Raw genomic sequence first — 21184 nt, forward strand, 5'->3', positions numbered from 1 at the left:
CCCCACGTTGCCCTCAGGGTGGCACCCTTATCCCCAGTGTCCCAAAATGCTGGCCACTCCTGCTGTAACACTGCCCCCTTTGCCGTCAGGCCCATCTAACTGGCCAAGTCAAGGTCACCTCCAGTTGCCAGACAGGCTGGAAGTCCAGTTTCTATCCTGAAAGCCAGGCTCTGTCTTTCACCAAGACTTGCGAGATGGGGCAGAAGGGAGAGTCCCAAACATGCTCAAGGGGTTCAAGAGCCAAGCAGCTAGGGGAGAGAGGGGCAGAGAGAGGGAGGGAGAGATTCATGTCCTCAGACATCTAAGTCTTCAATGCCTTATTCTACATTAAAGTTGCACCATATTTTTCTCTCTCTTTAGAAAGACACAACGAAATGAACGGAATCTATGGTAGACAATTCTCAAGCCAACTCCATCTCCAGTTCTGTACACGTCACCCTAGGAAAGTCCCAACCGCTCAAGGTTTTTGCCTCTTCCAAGTGTCACTGAGCTGAATTAGACAGACTCCAAGGCCCCTTCCAGCACGAACCTTCTGGGCTTCTGGAGACAGCCTCTGACACAGCTGGCCTAAATGACCACTCATCCCTGGTGAGTAGGAGAGAGCAGCTGTTTCCAGTGCCAGAGTTTCTAGAACTCTGTTCTAGCCCAAGAAATTCCCCAAGATGAGTTTCATGGACCGCACATTCCAACCGTTCATAACATAAGGACGTGTTCTAAATGAACAGCAAGTTCATCTGCCCCAGGGGAATCAACCTCTTTTGTGCCCTCAAGTAAAAGCACTATTTTCCCTTAAAATGTATTAAAATATTTTCTGACAATACCCAAATTCCCATCCATTATAGGAAATACACAGAATACTGATGAGCACAAAGACAGACAGAAAACCACTCACCACACAGAAGTGACCGCCTTTCAAAAATCCTAACAATCTTTTCTATATTTATACTGTGTGTGGATAAATGCAAACACACACACACATCTTTTAATTGAATCATACTATTTTGAAACATGACTTTACATAGCAATAAATCGTAACTACATTCCATATCATAATACATTCTCCTGTATCAGAGGCTCTCAACCAGATTCCCGTTAGCTGCTAGAGGTCGAGATGGGCATGATGTAGAATTTCCAGTAGCCAAACAGAGAGCTAAGAATACATACTCAAACATATATACAATGGAACATTACTAAGCCATAAAAAAGAATGAAATAACGCCATTTGCAGCAACATAGATAGACCTAGAGATTGTCATACCAAGTGAAGTAAGTCAGACAGAGAAAGACAAATATCATATGATATCACTTATATGTGGAATCTAAAAAAAATGGTACAAATGAACTTATCTACAAAACAGAGTCACAGATGTAGAAAACAAACTTAGGTTACCAAGGGGGAAAGAGGGGAATAGGGATAAATTGGGAGATTGGGATTGACACATACACACTACTGTATATAAAATAGGTAACTAATAAGGACCTCCTGTATAGCACAGGGAACTCTACTCAATACTCTGTAATGGCCTATATGGGAAAAGAATCTAAAAAAGAATGTATATATGTATATGTATAACTGATTCACTTTGCTGTACACCTGAAACTAACACAACATTGTAAATCAACTATACTCCAATATAAAATAAAATTAAATTAAAAAAAAAAGAATACATACTCAAGATTTCTTTTCCTGTCAGAAGAAAAGATGTGCTTATGGTCCAAATCATTTCAAAGTCAAGCACAACCAATTAACTTCCAGGCCTCGAGTGAGGTTTGGTGTTTAGAATAATAAAAGGTGGCTGGACAGGAATGATAAATCACCAGTTTAAAATTGGCCAAATGTTGGTGGAACTTAACAGGGCCAATATTTCTTGTTCTGAGACTTCTGTGATGTAAACGTTATCTTTAGGAGTGGTTTCTGAGCCCTTCCTTCTTAGGCTCAATTTAAATGGTATATGAAAAAGAACATGTGTCTAGGCAGGGGTGTTTTCTGCAGCCTACTTTTCCATCATATTTAACATTTTTCCCGTGCATCATTTATTTGTTGTCTGTTTGCAAGGCCATCACCTCTTGTGTCTGGGCCTGAGCTTTGCTCACAATTATATCTACGGCGCCCAGCATGGTGCCTGGCACAGAGGAGGTTACTTAAATATTTTGCATACTAACCCTATTGGAGGTGCTGTCCTAACTACCCACTCACAGAAGACACTACTTCAACCTAACCCTCCTCAGGAGACAAAGGGGGGAGGAAAAAAAAAAGAAAAGGAGTGGAGAGCAGTTCCATGAATAGTAAACGCCAACCTGAAAAGCAGGATAATCAAACTCATAACCTTATATAATCACCAACCCCTCCCGCCCCGTGACACACAGCAGCCCAAGATGAAGCTGATTCTTGCTTCATGACCCCCTCTGCTCCCCGATTCACGATCAGCTATCACTGACCGAGTATTTGTTGTATACCCTGCAAGGCCCTGGGTGTTCAGTGACCTGGAGAACTTTTTACCTTCTTTAATCCTAGAAGCAGCTCTAGGAGGTATGAACCCTATCTTACAGGTAAGGAATGGGTTAGCTCCGGGCCCTACCCAACATCCTTCCTTCCAAGTAGCTGCCCAGCCGCTCTCCCCATCTCCGCCCCCTTCCTGTAACTGACAGCCTACAGTGTGCGTGTGTGTGCGTGCGTGCGTGAGTGTGTGTGAGAGAGAGAGAGAGGGCGCACATGTGTGCCCACACCCAGATTATGATCAATTTATTTGCTTTGAGGTGGTCTAGCAGTTTCACCTCATCCTCTTCGGGGGACTGTCAATTAAAGCAAAGAACGGTGGGCTTCCCTGGTGGCGCAGTGGTTAAGAATCTGCCTGCCAATGCAGGGGACATGGGTTCAAGCCCTGGTCCGGGAAGATCCCACATGCCGTGGAGCAACTAAGCCCATGCGCCACAACTACTGAGCCTGTGCTCTGGAGCCCGCGAGGCACAGCTACTGAGCCTCCGTGCCACAACTACTGAAGCCCGCGTGCCTAGAGCCCGTGCTCCGCAACAAGAGAAGCCACCGCAATGAGAAGCCCGCACACTGCAACACAGAGTAGCCCCCACTTGCGACAACTAGAGAAAGCCCGTGCGCAGCAACGAAGACCCAAGGCAGCCAAAAATAAATAAATAAATTAAAAAAAAAAAAAAAAAAAGCAAAGAACGGTGGGCGGGCCCAGCCTGAGTCGCTGGTGGGCTGGCTGAAGGCGCCCAGTCCTACAGGAGACACACACCAGGGAAACGCGACAGCAGGCTCTCTGGCACTTTCCTCTTTTCTCACCTCTCCAGGCTTCCCTCCTTTCCTTCTTCTCCAAGGTAATGACACAGAGTTTCTCTGTCACCGGGTATGAAGGATGCGGGAAGAGCGGTTCTGGGGGACCAGATGAGACTCTGGGTTCACTCCCTTTACAGGAGCCGGCTCCCCGGCCACCCAAGTTCCCAGTCTTACCACTTCCTGGTTATGCATCTTCAGGGATGTCACTTGGTACCCTTGGATCTCAGTTTCCACGCTTGCCATGTGTGGACGATAATACTGCCCGCCCTGAAGGACAGGTGAGGGGAGATGGGGGGGGTCCCCTGGTGGGCACACATCAAATACAACACGAACCCCATCTCAGCAGTTCCCACCATGAACTTGTATTACATTTATAAAAATATAAAAGAAAGGCTAATGGCGTGTCTAGTACACCTCGTCCATTCTTCACTTAAATCCCCCAAATCAGGAGGTTCGTAGTGAAGGAGAAAAAATTAGATCATGATAGGACTGAATGTAGAATTTTCAAGTACAGTCCAATCCCAACTCTCCACGCCCGCACAGCAGAAACGTGCCTTGGCTGTTAATGTGAACATTTCAAAATTCCACAATCATACTGACATTTTTAACTTTCAGGAAGGATCCCCTGCTGCTAAAGATAATAGGGACTTTCCATCAATAAAAGGAGAGGGCTAGTACCCTTCAAGATCACTGTCAATTTTGCTTTGGAGTACAAAGTAACTTTTTTTTTCCCTTCCTTTTCTTTCATTTAAAAAAAAAATAGATTTACTGATCTAATGTAGTTTACTGAGGTTAACAGTAATACCAGTTTGCACTTCCTAAAAAATGTTACAACCAAGGAGATGGGAGCATTTGGAATCCCTGAAGCATGCTGGTTGGTTGGTTGCTTATCCAGATATACATAGATAGACAGATGGATAGACAGATAGGCAGACCTACATACATAAATACATACGTGATCTGTGTAATATATATAAATAATATTCCAATGCTATTTCATTAAGCCATTATATTTCCATTTTCAGATTTTTTTTTAAATTATACATAGATGTATAATGATTTTACACACACACACACACACACACACACACACACACATATAATTTTAGAACTCCTCCTTGGAAACTGAAACTTAATGGCTTAATGAGATAGCATCAGACAGCTAATTGCCGGGAAGAATAAGCACCACTCTTTAGTCTCTGGATTTGACCATAAAGACAGTTAATAAGCGAAATGGCTGGGAGGAAAATTGGTTTCTAAAAACTAATCAAGCCAAAAAGAATGCAGCTCCCAGCAAGGGAAACACATCTCTTTCTCTACCATTTTTGGTTAAGAGTTGGGGGTCTTCAAAGGGTGGTTGTCTTTGCGTAACAATTCCAGCGGGCACTCTGCGTAGACGGCCCCCTGCCTCGGAGGGGGCTCCGCGTGGATCCCTTCCCATGTGCGGGGAGGCTGAATCCCCGAGCCTTCTGCTTTCTGAGGCTGCTGGGAGCCAACAGAGCAAAGACAGAAACTGGTTCTGATTTGGCAGGAATAAGACGAATTAGGAATCCAATGGAGTGGGGCTGACCAGTGACAACAGCATGGGGACGAAGGAGGCCACACTCACGCTCAAACGTGGACCCCGCCTGGCGAAATGAGACGATTTAATGGGGACAGAACGGAAACCCTTGCCAGGCTGGGAACACGCTTTCTCATGCTGTTCCCACTCAGAGACCACAAGGAACCCACGAAGGATGGCTTGGTTTCCAGTGGGAAACAAAGGCCACTCAACAGAGGTCCACAGAGGGGGAGAGACGTGGCTGGGGAGAGCTCTGTACTCCTCCAGCTTCAGCTCAAAGCAGAGATGCCTTCCTGAAAATGAAGGCTTCAGAGGACAGACTCTCCAAGGGATGTTCACATTATTACTGACCATTAACGCAAAAAAAGGACCACAGGGTTGCAAGACAGAGCGTCAGTCATCCTCAGGCCACACTGTGGCGCTTATTACACAAAGAGGGTGGGGAGGCCAAGATGGGTATGGTAGGTAGGAGCTGTCTGTGAGCAGCTGGACGGTAGAAGACCCTAACAGAGCCCAGGCCAGGTTTAGAGTCTTTCACGGTGGCTCTCAAACTTGAGCATGCTAAAGTGAATGAATGAATAAACAGAAAACAACGGAAGATCACCATTTAGGGAGCCTGAGCAAAGTGCAGGTTCTTCTGTTCGTTTCAGCAGCACACGTGCCAGAATCAGAAAGATACAGAGAAGACTAGCATGGCCCCTGAGCAAGGATGACACCCACACTGGTGAAGCATTCCATATTTTTCTTTTTCCCTTTATTTTTTTTAAATTTGTTTATTTAATTTATTTATTTTTGGCTGCACTGGGTCTTTGTTGTTATGCACAGGCTTTCTCTAGCTGCGGCGAGCGGGGGCTGTTTGTTGCGGTGCGCGGGCTTCTCATTGCGGTGGCTTCTCTCGTTGTGGAGCACGGGCTCTAGGCGTACGGGCTTCAGTAGTTGTGGCACGCGGGCTTCAGTAGTTGCGGCACGCGGGCTCCAGTAGTTGCGGCACGCGGGCTCAGTAGTTGTGGCTCACGGGCTCAGTAGTTGTGGCTCGCAGGCTCTAGAGCGCAGGCTCAGTAGTTGTGGCGCACGGGTTTAGTTGCTCTGTGGCATGTGGGATCTTCCCAGACCAGGGATTGAACCCGTGTCCCCTGCCTTGGCAGGCGGATTCTTAACCACTGCACCACCAGGGAAGCCCACATTCCATATTTTTGAAATAGGGAGTTAACAAATTGTCGACTGAAAAAAAAAAAAGCACAACCTAAAAGCTGAGAATTATGTTTTATTTGGTGGACTTGCTGAGGACTTCAGCCCGGGAGACAGCCTCTCAGATGGCTCTGAGGGAGGCTCTGAAGAGGCGAGGGAGGCTCTGAAGAGGCAAGGGAGGGAGCCAGGATATACAGGAATTTTTGCAAAAAAAAAAAAAAAAAGTCAGAACATCAAAAGAAAAACCAGACATCTGTATGGGAAGATGCAAGAGTCTGGCTCATTGAAATCATGCCTTTGATGAGCACCTTAACCACCTAGGACCAGTCTCCCGTTTCTGTCCATCTCAAATCCCCTGAGGGTGCACAGTCCAGGGTGGCCACAGTGGCTGAAGGCTTGATGGTCTCAACATCCTTTGTTTACGGACATGGCAGGTGACATTCTTTGTCCTCAGAATCAACGGGCATAAAATTTCAGTTAAGCACGATGAGATGCCTCAGTTCTTGAGATCTGCTGTAGCACTCAGTACCAACAGTCAACGATAACGTGTTGTACACTGAAAAATTTGTTACGAGGGTAGATCTCACGTTAAGTATGCTTACTATAAGAAAACAAAATTTAAAAAGAAATATCACCTAAAGAACTTTTATAACAATTGTACTTTAAAAGAAATTTTTAAGTGCAGATTCTTGGAACTCATGGTAGAACCGGGCAGGGCTCAGGAGTCTGCAGGTATAATAGACACTTTAGAAAACATAACTTAGGGGACAGAGAAGGATCCAGGAAAACAATGGAAACCCATTAGGAATGGACTCCCAAGCTTGCTATGGCCAGCCCCGATCTCTTGCCAACTGTTCACTGGGCGTCTTCACTTGTGGGTCTTCTCATCATTTTGCTCACCTGGCACCGAATGGAACACATCACCTTATGCCCCAAATGTGTTCCCACTCTTGTAATCGCTCTTAGGATAACCGATTCCATAATCACCTCCACTTACCAAATGAGGAACGTGGGAGCAAGCATCAGTGCAGAAAGCCCAAGGAACCCACACTGAGAAACCCTGTTCCGAGGGGACCCAAGGGAAACCCACGGAGGGATGCTGGGGGAGTGAGTGCGGAGGGGACGGGGCACGGAGGTGTGCTCTGCCTGGGGGATAACCTGCCACGCCTTCACTCAACGGTCCCTGACTCTGGTCCAAAGCACATGAGCAAGAACAGAACATCCGACCCAGACAGAGCTACCTGGCGCTTTTCTTGAAATTATTAGAGTGTAGCATTTACCCACCCTAAACCCCCCTGGCAAGTTCTCCCCTGCCCACCAAAATCTGTCCCCCATTTTGCCACTGCAGCCCCCAGCCTGCGGAGAAGTCAGGTCTGGGCTCAGCCGAGCCTGTAGGACCGCCGGTGCCAGAGGCAGGTAGCGGGGGTGGGCTACACGTAGCAGTGTGCCTGCCGCCATGGCAACCCACAGTTAACCAGGGACGCGGAAGAAGGTGCTCAGCTAACTGAAACCCAGGCAACGTTCTAACTCAAACCCCGAGGCAGTCAGTGCTCCGTTAGATTTTTTCCCGTCCTCTTTCCCCACGCCCCGTCTTTTCTTGTCACCAAGTGGCTTTAAACCATCTCCCCCCTCCACCCACCCCCCAAAATCACCTCCGAAGATGAGGCTTTTCATAAACCACTGAGCCAAACCTCCCTCCCACTCAGCACACCCAGGCCCAGGGCAGCCTGAGATCCCCACTCTGTCTGTCAGCTCTCCATCTCAGAGGAAATTCTGTTTGCCCCAAAGATTCTTAGGAATGCCTTGGCTTCCCTATCGCTTCCTCACTGCGGGAACCCAGGACAGATATTCTCACACGGTAGTAGGACTGAGAATCACCTGGTGAATTTTAAAGGCAGGTTCCCTGGCTCCTTCCCTAGAGAGTTGACTTTGGCAAATCAGGGGCAAGCATAAGCATCTGTATCTTTTTTTCTAGCACCCCGAGGAGTCTTGATATAAATAGATCAAGATTCACCTGGTGAGAAACGTAAACCAACCAATTTGGGGTTTTCCCATAGCTCTGTATTTCATAGGGCGGGCTGAGCTCAGCTAAAGCTGGACATTTAAATGGCCTCTTGCCCATTAAATGAGCCACAGACTGTGAAAGGGTTAACAGGAGACGCCCTGCTGCTGCAAGGCGAGTTCCCTAACACATGTTCTGAATATGCTGGATGCACATGGGAAACACCTCCTAGGACCCTCACCCTCAAGGCACGCCTTCTCCAAGCTGCGAGGTGGGACAGGAAAACAAACACGCTCAGAACCCAAAACATTCACGAAGAACTCACCGCTTATAAAATGAGTCCCTACTCAAAAATTCCCTCCCAGCCTAACAGTTTAACAGAAGTCCTAACCCACCTCTTACGTCAGGTCTTGAGGATTGTGAACATTTGTTTGTATTTTCATTTGCTTGTCAAATGTATGGAAACGTCAAATCACAAGTCATGAAAAAGATACAAGTTCGTGAAGCTGCAGGAAGTGAGGTTGAAGGATGGCTTGTTGCTTGCCAGAACCTGGGACACAGAGGACCTGGAGAACAACTGAAGACAAGACGTAGCAGAATTTTTTTGCAGATTTAAGTCTCTGCCCAAGATAGGTCAGTTTTCAGCAAGATTAAAGATTAAGATAAAACCAAAATCTCCCTCCACAAACACCTAGAAATGATGCATGAAATAAACAAATCAAAAGGATTTCAAATACACATCTGAGCTTGCAACAAAGAAAGGGAATCAGGAAGCATAAGGAAGCTAGAAACCAGAGCCTATACAACAAAAGCAGTCCAGAGGATGCCTAGGGATTAACGCAGTTTCCAAGAACAGGCCCTGGGTGTTACCGTCCACCTGGGGGCCTTGGGCCACATCAAGTAGGAGGTGAAATTCTACAAATGCAAGTGTCATAAAATTCTGTCCCTGTGTGGAAGAGTGGGCTAGAGAAACAAATCCATCCAGCTGCACAGAGGGACAAAAAAGATGACTACATGTTTCTGCCTGGTCTCTGGAGAAAAAAAAAAAAATCTAGTAAAATTAAAACCTTGGGTTTATACTTTGAACAGGTCAGACTTCTGAGTTTCTGCTTTCTGTATGGGCTAGGAAACCCCAATCTGAACATCACTGTAGAAATTGGTTCCAGGCTAATGTTATGGCAAAAAGGTCTTACAGAAACAAATGCAAAACTACTCTGAAGGGTTTTCCACGATGCGGGACACTAGGAATCCTTAAGGAAAAATGCAGCCCACTAGAGAAGGATTGATGCTAAAATGTTACGAAGCCTAGAAGAAAACAACACACTATGAATGGGAGTCAGTGGACACACACAGAGGGAGACACATGGTCTTTATGTAATAGACATGATTTAAAACATACATGCACCCCAATGTTCATAGTAGCATTATTCATAATAGCCAAGATATGGAAGCAACCTAAGTGTCCATCAACAGATGAATGGATAAAGAAGATGTAGTATACATACAATGGAATACTACCCAGCCATAAAAAAGAATGAAATTTTGCCATTTGTAATGACATGGATGGACTTGAAGGGTATTATGCTTACTGAAATAAGCCAGACTGAGAAAGACAAATACTGTATGATATCCCTTATATGTGTGATCTAAAAAGTAAAACAAACTAGTGAATATAAGAAAAAAGAAACAGACACATGGATACAGAGAACAAACGAGTGTTTGCCAGTGGGGAGAGGGAAGGAGGGAGGGACAAAATAGGAATAGGGGATTAAGAGGTACAAACCATTATGTATAAAACAGATAAGCTACAAGGATATATTGTACAACTCAGGGAATATAGCCAATATTTTATAATAACTGTAAATGGAGTATAACCTTTAAAAATTGTGAATCACTGTTGTACACCTGTAACTTATATAATATTATACATCAACTATACCTCAATTATATATATATATAATATATAATATATGCCTAACCTGATTAAAGACAGAAGAGAAGAAATGAAAACCATAAGAAAAGAAGCACATGTAATAAAGAAAAAGCAGACATCTTAACAAGAACCCACTAGGACAATTAAAAAATAAAAACTATAGTCATTTCACTTAAAAACTCAACAGACAAGTTAAATAGTAAACTAGAATCAACTCAGTGACTTATCCATGGACTAGAGAATAGATCTAAAGCACAGAAGAGTAAAGGGATGGACAATATTAAGAAATGCTTAAGACACATGGGAGATAAATAAGAACACAGAATATACATCTAAGTATATAATAACTGTTGCAGAAGAAGAAAATAAAGAATATGAGGGAGAGGCAAATTTGAAGAGATAATTACTAAAAAACTTTCCTGGAATAATATAATAATAAAATGAGCATTCACATTAAAAGAGCAGTCCAAGTCTTAAAGCAAAATAAACACACACGTGCGCGCGTGCACACACACACAAAGCTACATCATACTGAAAATAAAAAACACCAAAACAAGTGAAAAATGTATAAGCAACCAGAAAACTGAAATAAGGCTGCGGTCGTGTGGATTTTTATGATGCTTGCAGAGAATATATAACCTATAACACAATTCTTTAGTTTGATGGAAGCAGTCTAAATGGAATAATAAGGAATAATATTGTCAAAATGCTAAAGGAAATAAACATTTCTGTCAACCTAGAAATTTAAGCAACTCAATTTTTCTTTCAAAAGTCAGACCAAAATAAAGATATGTTTAGATGAGACTAAGATTTTCCCTTCATGGATCCTAAGTGAAGAAATATTAAAGGAAAAATAAAAGAGAATCCAAGAAGGAGTGCAATGCAAGAAGCAATAGCGAAGAAATTAGCAAAATGTTGGAAAATAGAAGCAACCATTGATTATTAAAAAAAACAATAATGCTAAGTGGTAAGCTGAATTTCATTAAAATAAAAAACTTCTGCTCTGCCAAACACAGTATCAAGAATGAGAAGACAAACCACAGACTAGGAGAAAAATCTTTGCATAAAGAACTGTTATCCAGAATATACCAGGAACTATTAAAACTCAACACATAGAAAACAAACAACCCAGTTAAAACAAGGGCCAGAGACCTTAAAAGACTCCTCACAAAAGAAAATATACAAATGGAAAATAAGCATATGAAAAGATGTTCCACGAGATATGTCATCAGGAAAACGCAAATTAAAACAAAAATGGGGGACTTCCCTGGTGGTCCAGTGGTAAAGAATCCTCCTTCCAATGCAGGGGACACGGGTTCGATCCCCCGTCAGGGAACTAAGATCCCACGTGCCGCGGGGCAACTAAGCCTGCAAGCCACAACTACTGAGCTCATGTGCCTCAACTAGAGAGCCTGTGTGCCGCAAACTACAAAGTCCACGCACCCTGGAGCCCGGGCACCACAACTAGAGAGAAGCCCGTGCGCCACAACGAAGAGCCCATGCTGCAGCAAAAGATCCCGCATGCCTCAATGAAGACCCCGTGTGCCACAACTAAAGACCCGACGCAGACAAAAAAATAAAAATAAATAAATAAAACAAAAGTGGGATACTGTTACAAACCTATTAGAACAGCCAAAATCCAGAACACTGACAACACCAAATGCTAATGAAGATGTGGAGCAACAGGAACGCTCCTTCACTGCTGGTGGGGATGCGAAACGGTACAGCCACTTTGGAAGGCAGTTTGGTGGTTTCTTACTAAGCTAAACATACTTTTACCATACGATCCAGAAATCCTCCTCCCTGGTATTTACTCAAGAGTTAAAAACCTTGCACACAGATGTTTACAGTGGCTTTATTCATCATTGTCAAAAACTGGAAGCAACCAAGATATCCTTCAGTAGGTGAATGGGTAAATAAACTGTGGTCCATCCAGACAATGGAATATTACTCAGCACTAAAAAGAAATGAGCTATCAAGCCACGAAGACATGGAGGAACCTTAAATGCATATGACTAAGTGACAGAAGCCAGTCTGAAAAGGCTACAGACTGTAAGATTCCAACCATATGACATCCTGGAAAAGGCACAACTATGGAGACAGTAAAGCGGTCAGTGTTCTCCAGCAGGTAGGAGGGAGGAACAGATGACGAGGTGGAGCACAGAGGGTTTTTTAGGGCAGTGAAAATACTCTGTATGAGACTATAATGGTAGATACATGTCATTATACATTTGTCTAAACGTATAGATCATACAACGCTAAGAATGAACCCTAATGTAAACTATGGGCTTCGGGTGATAAGGACGTGGCAACGTAGGTTCCTCAGGTGTAACAAATGCACGACCCTGATGGTAATGGTGATAATGGGGGAGGCTATGAATGAGTGGGGGCAGGGGGTGTATGGGGAATCTCTGCACCTTTAGTTCAATTTTGCTGTGAGCCTAAAACTTCTCTAAAAAATAAAGTCTATTTAAGAAATAGCAATACGAGTGACTAATTTGAAGGTATTAAAAAAAAGGGTACAACTAAAATATTAGAAAAATAACATGGATGATGAGGGGGAAAACCAAGTTAAAGCATTCTACGGTCCTTCAATTGTTAGAGAGAAGAGTACAGATACTGATTAATTCTGAATGTCACTGAGTCAAGTATGCATGTTAAAAAAGTAAAGGTAGCCACAAAAGAAAGAAATTGAATTAAAAACTTCCAAACTGGGAATTCCCTAGCAGTCCAGTGGTTAGGACTCCGCGTTTCCACTGCAGGTGGCCTTGGGTTCGCTCCCTGGTCCGGGAACTAAAATCCCACATGCCTCAGTGTGGCCAAAAAAAAAAAAAAAAAACCTTCCAAACTAATAAAGACTAAGGAAAAAAAGAGGGAGATAAAGAAAAATCAATCAACCCCAAAAAAGTACAAAAAAAAAAGGGAAGAAAATGCATGATAAATAAAAAGGACAAAAGAAAATGTTGAGAAGCAGTATCAATCTTGAACAAGGCCATGCCAACACCCACAGCATGCCTCCAAGGTAAACAGCCTCTGGTATTTTGGACGAGGCACCCATGCATGCACATATGTATACACAAACACATTAGATGCAAGATGGTATCATTCGTAAAAGTATTGAAGGAGATCAGAATATGCCTCCCTCAAATATACCACTATGGCATACGGATTATTTTTAGCTTAAGGCACTGAGAAACAGCAGATACAGAAGGAACTCTCTGTCCTCTCCCTTTCTGCCCAAAAGTGGGACATAACTTTCCCTTTGTAACGGTTATATAAATTTTCATTTGTGAAGGTGTGTCCCTTCCCTGTACCAGGAAAAGGCAAACACCAGAGATGGCTTGAACCTGAATAACAAACCTTGCTAAATAGCCCTTATCTACCATTAGTTTCCCCCATGTATTTGTCTTCCCACAATTTATGGCCCCTATAAGTCCAAATCTGTTTTCTTTGTCTAGTCACTTCTCTATGATTTATTGCCTCTTGTTAAAATGGTAATATAAGCTCTCAAGGCAAACCATTTTATGAGTTTTCATTTCTTTTCTGTGGAGCCCATGTGCACATAAAATTAAAAATAAAATTTGTATGCTTTCCTCCTGTTAATCTGTCCCTTGTCACTTTAATTCACATGCCTCATGTACAGAACATAAGAGTATAGGAAAAGCTTTTTTTTTTATCATTTCTATTCGCAAATTATCAAGGATTAAATAATCTCAATCTCATGTTAGCTATTCCAGAGAAGTAACTGGGGGAGGGGAGGAAGAAGAAGCAAAACACCCCAACTCTGGATGAGACTGGTATTACCTTAATATTCAAACCAGAGAAATACAACATAAGAGATAAAAATTTTAAGCCATACTCATTTAAGAACATAGATGCAAAATACTATGCATATAAGGGAGCTATCTTTAGTATCTTTCAAAAGGTATCAAAAATCCATAGTAAATATCACATTAATGGTAAAAACAGAAATCTTCTCTTTAACATCCACATGGTACGCAGAATTCTAAAGACAGAACCCAAGATACCCCCTCCCCCCTGTGTACACACCTTGTATAACCCCTGGGACTGTTAATACAATGGATTTCACTCCTGTGATTAGTCACAATTGACCTTAAGACAGGGAGACCTGCCAGGTGGGCCTGGCCTGATCTCATGAGCTCTTTAAAAGAGAGAGTTTTCTCTTGCAGGTCCCAGAGGAGAAAGTCAGTGATTTCCCTGGGGATAAGGCTCAGAAACATGCATTTCAGGGGGGCACCCCCAAGTAAGTGCCCCAGTGCTGCCACCCCTGAGTGGTAGCAGTGGAAGTAACAAGCAAGCAGCAGACAGCACTTGCTGACTGGGCATTTGTCAAGAAGTACATTTAGAAGTAAGTGGAATTAAGAGCCAGATTCTTATAGGGAAGGGAAAAAATAATTTCCTCTACCCACTTAGGTTCTGTGCCAGGGGCCCTGTAAATTAAACTGACAAAGACAGATTAACAAGAGAAAAACAAACAGAGTTTATTAACATGTGCAGCGTGCACACACATGGGGGAAACTCAGTGATGAGTAACTCAAAGGGGTGGTTAGAACTTGGAGCCTATGTAGCATCTTAACAAAGAACAACAAATTTGTAGAGAAGGGACAAGACAAAGGAAAAGGGATTTAGGCTTTTAGGAATGACAAACTGGAAGGTCAATATACAACAGAACTAATGGAAGAAAAGGGTTGTTTTAGGAAGGCCTGTTACAGATTCCTTGGTGCCTTCTCTGGGCTGATAGGAGTCTCTGGAGGTGAAGAGTCCTGCCCTTCCTAATGCAGGGAGGGTCTCCTTCTCACGGGCAATTTTATGTCCTGTTTTTAGGTAGAAAGAGGGAGGTCAGAGAGCGTGTCCGCATCTCCCATTTCTCAAGAGTTCTTAGCTCCAAATAATCAATACACCTAAGAGGCATATTTTGGGGTGGCATGCTCGGACCCCCTACATTCTCAAATACTGGTGTGCATGTTAAATATGGAACCCTGGGCTCCTTCCCCTGAGAATCTGGTACTAGAAGCCAGTGGCAGATTCCTATTTCTAAATTGCATTTTTAAAAATTGATTTTCTTAATATGAAAAGAGCATAAAGAAGAAAAGAAAATGGTATGTAATCCCACTGCCCAGATAATCCGTGCTGACATTCCAAAGCATAAAAGTCATAGAGATACATGGTGAGAAATGCAAATAGAACAGAAAGGGCTGAAATGAAAACTCGGAGTCTCTCTTCCGTAGGTAACCAGTGATCACAGATCTTAATGCAGGCTTTCAGAAAAAAATATTAGATTAATACCAGGATTTATGTCCTTTTCAACAGTCTTTTCCCTACCCAAAAGGAATGAGAGTGTATCCAGTTTTGCAGTTTGCTCTTTTTTTTTGTTTAATATAACCTGCAGATTTTTCTACACATCTGCACTTTAAAAAACCTACCTTGTTCATTTAAATAGGTTTAAAGTAGGGAAGGAATCACATCTGCAATCAGTGTCTGCGGTGATTCTAACGCGGGGGGGTCAGCAGAGCACGCTGAGAAAGCCTGACCGCACTCTCTCTGCTTGCAATGTCAATCCACGCAGAGGCTTTGGAAATGCCATCCGCTCCTCCCTAACAAGCAGAGCCCTGCAATGTCTCTGAATGGCCTGCATTTCGGCACTGCTCTCACAGTAGGTGGGTAAATATTCCTGTCCAGACTCTCTTCATCCACCTGCAATGGTCTCAGGATAACTGCTGGGGGGTCAGATGGCACTAAGGCAGGAAATTATTCCTGGCTTTACCTCTGAAAACGGTGTGCCCTGAAGCAATCAGTGCGCTTGCAAAGCACCATGGGTAGACCCCAAATCACCACCCATCCATTTGCAATCTCGGTTCAATGCCAAAGCGAAGGAAGCAGCCAAGGGGCTGGCCCTGCACGGCTGCGGAGGCTCTCCAGATGCAGAGAGACCCCTCCCTCCCCTCCTCCTCAGGTCACACTCTCCTGCAGATCTGTGGTTGACTGTTAAGTGGCTCCAAAGACAGCGCTGCTGTTGGTTGGTCCGAAGCATCATTTTGCAGTCTCCCTGATCTTTCAGTTGGAAAAGGTCTGCCTGCTAATGAGCTTATGATATTCTTCACCTAACTATCTCCCCAGATCCCCGGCCACCCCCCTTTCCTGGCTACAGAGATGATGTCTACCACTGGATGATCCGCAGCTGGGAGGCCTGTGAGGGTGCTTTCGCTCTTGTCCAGATGCCGGCGCCTGGGAAGGGGCAGGTGGTCCCATCCAGAGGACAGAGTCCTGGAGGGAAGGGGAGCTGGAAGCTGAGACCTAAATCCCGAGACTTATAGATCTTCCAGCGGGGGAGGGGGGGCCCAGATCTCCACCCACACCGCAGCCACGTCCTCTGAGGGTGCCTTCCCGCAGGCGGGAGAGCCTGGGACACAGGCGTGCTCCACCGTGCTCCCCAGCAGTGGTCACCTGGACCAGGCAGGTACAACTCACCAACTCTGCCAGATGCTCAGACTCGAACGTTCTCTTGAACTGAGAACACAGCACCCTGGGAGCTGTGGGGTAGCCCTTAACTAGCTGTGGCACAGCTGGCAAAGCACGTTTGCAGAGTGAAGAAAACAGAAGGAAAGCAGAAATGAGAGGCCCTGGTGAAGAGGCAGAGTAGAATGAATAAACACGGGCCCTCAGCTTTGCATTTCCTAATTGCGGTGCCCACGAGGCCCCACTGATCTCATCGCCCTTGGATTCAATGTCCTGAAAATGCAGTCTCCTTTCCTCCTCTGGCTAGTGTGGGTTTCCCTCCCTTTCAACTGCAAGCTCTTTTTTTTTTTTTGATAAAGACAAAAACCACAGTTGCAAGAAAGTCTTGACGGCTAACAGTGGAACAAGAGAATAGCAGGTGGGCAATAACCACTTAAATGTTTGCCCAGGAAAAGCAAGCCTGTGGGAGAGGTGAGCATGGATGATTTTCTCTCCGAAGAAAAGAGAAAACTCCTGAGTCCACTCCGCCTCCCCTGACGGATGCGGGGACATCTACGCTCACTGCCCCCCGACCCCAGACCCGATTCTACTCCTAAACGGGGGGAGAGCTTCCTCCTCGGCAAGGCCGGACGCTCAGAGGAGGAAGAGCTGGGGCATCTGTTTCCAAGGCTGTCTGGGATGCTGAACAAACCTCACGCCAGGAGAAAGGGGAAGCCCCCGCTGCTTGGTAGTTCCAGGTCCTGTACATCTTTCCCGCTGGAGCTGATACAGGAGCCGGAAGTTATCAGCCCAGAAAAAAAAAATTGAGGTGTCTGTCTCCTGCTTTCACCTTCAAAACCTTGCCCCCAGAGACACCACCAGGGGCAACCCTGAGAGGAAAGAGAGAGAGCCGTCGACACATGAGCAGAAGTGCTCCTGATGGGGCAGGGGGGGGCGGGGACGTGGTGGCCACTGGGGGTGCTGTCTGTATTGGCCACGTCGAGCTAGGGCCCCAGCCCCGTCCCTCCCCCTCCCCGAGGGAAAGAGCACAGCCAGGGTTTCCCACCCAGCAGTGGACAGAGCAAGCTGGACAAAGATTGCAGGGCTCAGGGCCCATTCACAGCTGATGCTTTCCCCTGAAAACATGGTCTAATCCTTCCATACCCCAGATGAAACTACGGGATGTTACAGTGGCTGCAGGTTGAATAAACCGGGGGGAGGGAAGAAACCTCACAACCGCAACACCCAGGAGGGTGCATGTATCTCAAACACAGTAGGAGAGAAAGACAGAGCAGATTGCTGTGGAGAGAGGAGAGGAGGAAGATGGGGCTACTTTGAGGAGGGAAAGCTGTGGTGCAATTAGGCTGGATGCTGGAGTAACATTTTGAAGGTTGGTGGGGGGGAGCCACAAGGAATGTAATTAAGTGAACTGCAGACATTATTTTAAATCCTGTTCACATTAACGCTGCGTATATTCCACTTAATTCATCATTACTGAATTTGCCAGCAAAGCTGCAGGGTGAAACTTCAGCCCAAAGCTCAATTACACCCAGGCAGAGTGGAGCATTTTTCATGTCCCCGAGAGCAGCCCAAAGAGAAAGATGCACTTTTCATAACGTCCTGGGTGACAGGGACCTTTCTGAACACAGCGGCCACCCTCTTGAGGACTCCCTAGGAGGGCAGAGGGACCCTGGAACCCCCTGAGGTCGTCCAGCATACGCCGGCCAAAGGATCCACAATCCACCCATCCTTCCTTTCCACACACACACACACACACACACACACACACACACACACACACACCCCATGCATGTGTCTGTCCTCCTACATTCATGTGGGTCGTATTTATTACACTGTTTGTATGTGCTCATTTATTCATGATTATTTGTCCTGAAGTCAGGGTTTCTTTCCTAGCCCATTTCCTTCCTTTTCCCCTAGAGCACTTTCAATGCTACTGTGTTAGGCACCTCCTTCTTCGTAGTTAAACCTGGAATTTTTCTTGTGACATCATTACGCTCTGCCATGTCCAGAAACCTCCAGCTCACTGGGTGGAAATAAAGGCTGGATTGTGATGGTTGAATAAAGAATAAACAAACAGAGGGCGACTGTGGACCACTTACAGAGAGAAGTTGGCAGAGGCCAAATGCTTCTTACCAGGGGCTGATGTCCCCTGACCCCAAAACCAAAGTCAAGTAGGAAAGAGCCAAGGGAGCATGTCATTCAGTTCTAAACGTTTGGCAGTGCTTGTTAGAACATAGTGCTAGTGGGGCCGCAATCACCGAAACTCACATCCTATGGGACCTCGGCAATTTCCCTGTGCCCACAGCCATGACACGAGCCCCCAGGCCCCAGCCAGGCACCCAGCATGAGCAGGCCCTTGGTGATGAGGTGACCAAGAGGAAGCGCATCACGTGACTTAGTGTCCCATCTGGTTTAGATAAAACGTAATTAAGCACCATCTTACCAAAAGATTCAAAAGCGTCAGCATCTCAATCAAGAAGGGCAGCACCACACGCCCGAAAGGTCACTGTACGTGTCTGAGAAAGACGTGTTAAGTCTCAAGTTATACTGAGAAAAGCTGGGGTGTGTTAAGGGGTGTGCTTTTGAGGGGAAATGCTGGGAAAGACTTCGAGATAATCATTCACGTCTTTCCAGTGTAATTGTGTGTCCCTCTCACCCTCCTTTCTAGTTGGCTTCCCTCTTCCCTCCTCTCTTAAGCCATTGCTTCGTGATCATCTATCACACTGGATCTTTGAACAGTAATTCACAAGGCACAAATTATCGGTGGCTTTATAATCAAGCCCATTTCCCTGACTCCTTTGAAGGGCAGGCAATTAGACCCACAAAGATAAATTATTTTCACTCTGGTCAGTGTCATGTTAAAATGAGGAAAGAGGGGGAAGAGAGATCCAAACCTTTATTTGCAATTGGCGTATCATGCTCACTCAAACCCACCAATTAATTTTTTTTCCAATTACTCGTGAAAGATAATTAGGGTAGAAGAAAAATCAGCAGCTGGGCACAGAGAAAAATTGCAGGTAATTTTCGATGAACAGGATTTTTCTAGCCACTGGCCTGGGCTGACCCTATGGGGAGCCCATCAAACGTGCTGCCCGGGATAGATCACGGAGTTGTGATAGATTTAGACAGACAGAGCCCCAAGACGAGTGTGCTTTATGCTGCTGTGTGGTGGGCTCGCGTTTTCACACCAAGGGCAAGTGATTGGACGGGGTTTGTCTTCATTCTGAAAACGGCACAAGCAGATCCCTCCTCTCCAGAACTGGAGGTGCTCCCCGGCAAGAAGCAAAGCTCTTGGAAACACGGTAGCTCCGTCACACCGACACGGTCAGCCTTTGCTACTACTGTGGAAAGGGTGTCACTTGTCTTGGAGATTTCAGGGGAAAAGCCAGCCTGTCAGTATACAGTTGACCCTTGAACAACGTGGGTTGGAACTGCGCGGGTCCATTTGTACACAGGTTCTTTTCAATGGTAAATACTGCAGTAGGACACCATCCGCGGTTAGCTGGACCCCAAACACCAAGGAACCGCGGAGGGCAAGCGTCCACTCTAAGTTATACCCAGATTTTCAACCGCGAGGAGGGTCGGAGCCCCTAACCTCTGCACTGTTCAAGGGTCAACTGTATTTTCTTTGAATATTTCAGGAAAACACACGAACGTCCAGCCCAAGGGCCTTTGTCCTATTTGAACACACCAAGCTTGCTCCTACCTCAGAGCTTTTGTTTCTGCTTTTGAAACAGGAGGGAAGGGGGCAGGAGACAAGCCTTTAAGAATGACATAGCTGTTGAGGATATGACATAAACTGGTTAGAACCGGTTAGGTCCAAGATGGTGGCAGATTCCACTCCAGGTAGACCTTGAGCCTCACTATACACTCACTGTAATGCATTATTAGCTAAATGACACACCCACAGGTGCCAGGACAGTTCCAAGGCCAACCATAAAAGGCCAAAAAGTAGGCAGTGGCCCAATTCCTGGAAATCCCCGCCCCTTCCCTAAAATAGTTGGAATAATCCTCCCACTCATTAGCCTATGAAATTACCCAGCCCATACCAGCGAACCACGCCATATTTCGGGGCCTCTCGTCTTTTGAGATGGACCACATTCTTTCTATGGAATGTGTATCTCTCTAAATAAATCCACTTCTTACCTACCACTTTGTCTCTCACTGAATTCTTTCTGCGATGAGACATAAGGAACCTGAACTTCAGTAAGTCCTGAGACCAGGTGTGTGATTTCAATTAAAAGACAGTGGGTTCGGGCTTCCCTGGTGGTGCAGTGGTTAAGAATCCGCCTGCCAATGCAGGGGACACGGGTTCGAGCCCTGGTCCGGGAAGATCCCACATGCTGTGGAGCAACTTAGCCCGTGCGCCACAACTACTGAGCCTGTGCTCTAGAGCCCACGAGCCACAACTACTGAGCCCACGCGCCACAACTACTGAGCCTGTGCTCTAGAGCCCATGAGCCACAACTACTGAGCCCACGTGCCACAACTACTGAAGCCCACACGCTTAGAGCCCGTGCTCTGCAACAAGAGAAGCCACTGCAACGAGAAGCCTGTGCACCGCAACGAAGAGCAGTCCCCGCTCGCCAAAACCAGAGAAAAGCCCACACGCAGCAACAAAGACCCAACGCAGCCAAAAACAATAAATAAATAAAATAAAATAATAAAATAAATTTATATTAAAAAAAAAAAAAGACAGTGGGCTCAAGTCCCATTCTGGGTTTTGGC

General features: G+C 45.3%; 1 protein-coding gene and 1 non-coding gene across 9 annotated transcripts in view; one reads left to right on the forward strand and one right to left on the reverse strand.

Moving 5' to 3' along the window:
* Window positions 1-21184, reverse strand: part of SLC39A11 (solute carrier family 39 member 11) — a 423988-nt gene that overhangs the window by 156769 nt on the left and 246035 nt on the right. The window lies entirely within an intron of this gene.
* LOC118887633 lies at window positions 5496-5600 on the forward strand. The gene has a single exon (XR_005018107.1). It is a non-coding gene; the product is annotated as a U6 spliceosomal RNA (small nuclear RNA).

Source organism: Balaenoptera musculus, chromosome 20 (genome assembly GCF_009873245.2).
Source record: "Balaenoptera musculus isolate JJ_BM4_2016_0621 chromosome 20, mBalMus1.pri.v3, whole genome shotgun sequence".
NCBI lineage: Eukaryota > Metazoa > Chordata > Mammalia > Artiodactyla > Balaenopteridae > Balaenoptera > Balaenoptera musculus.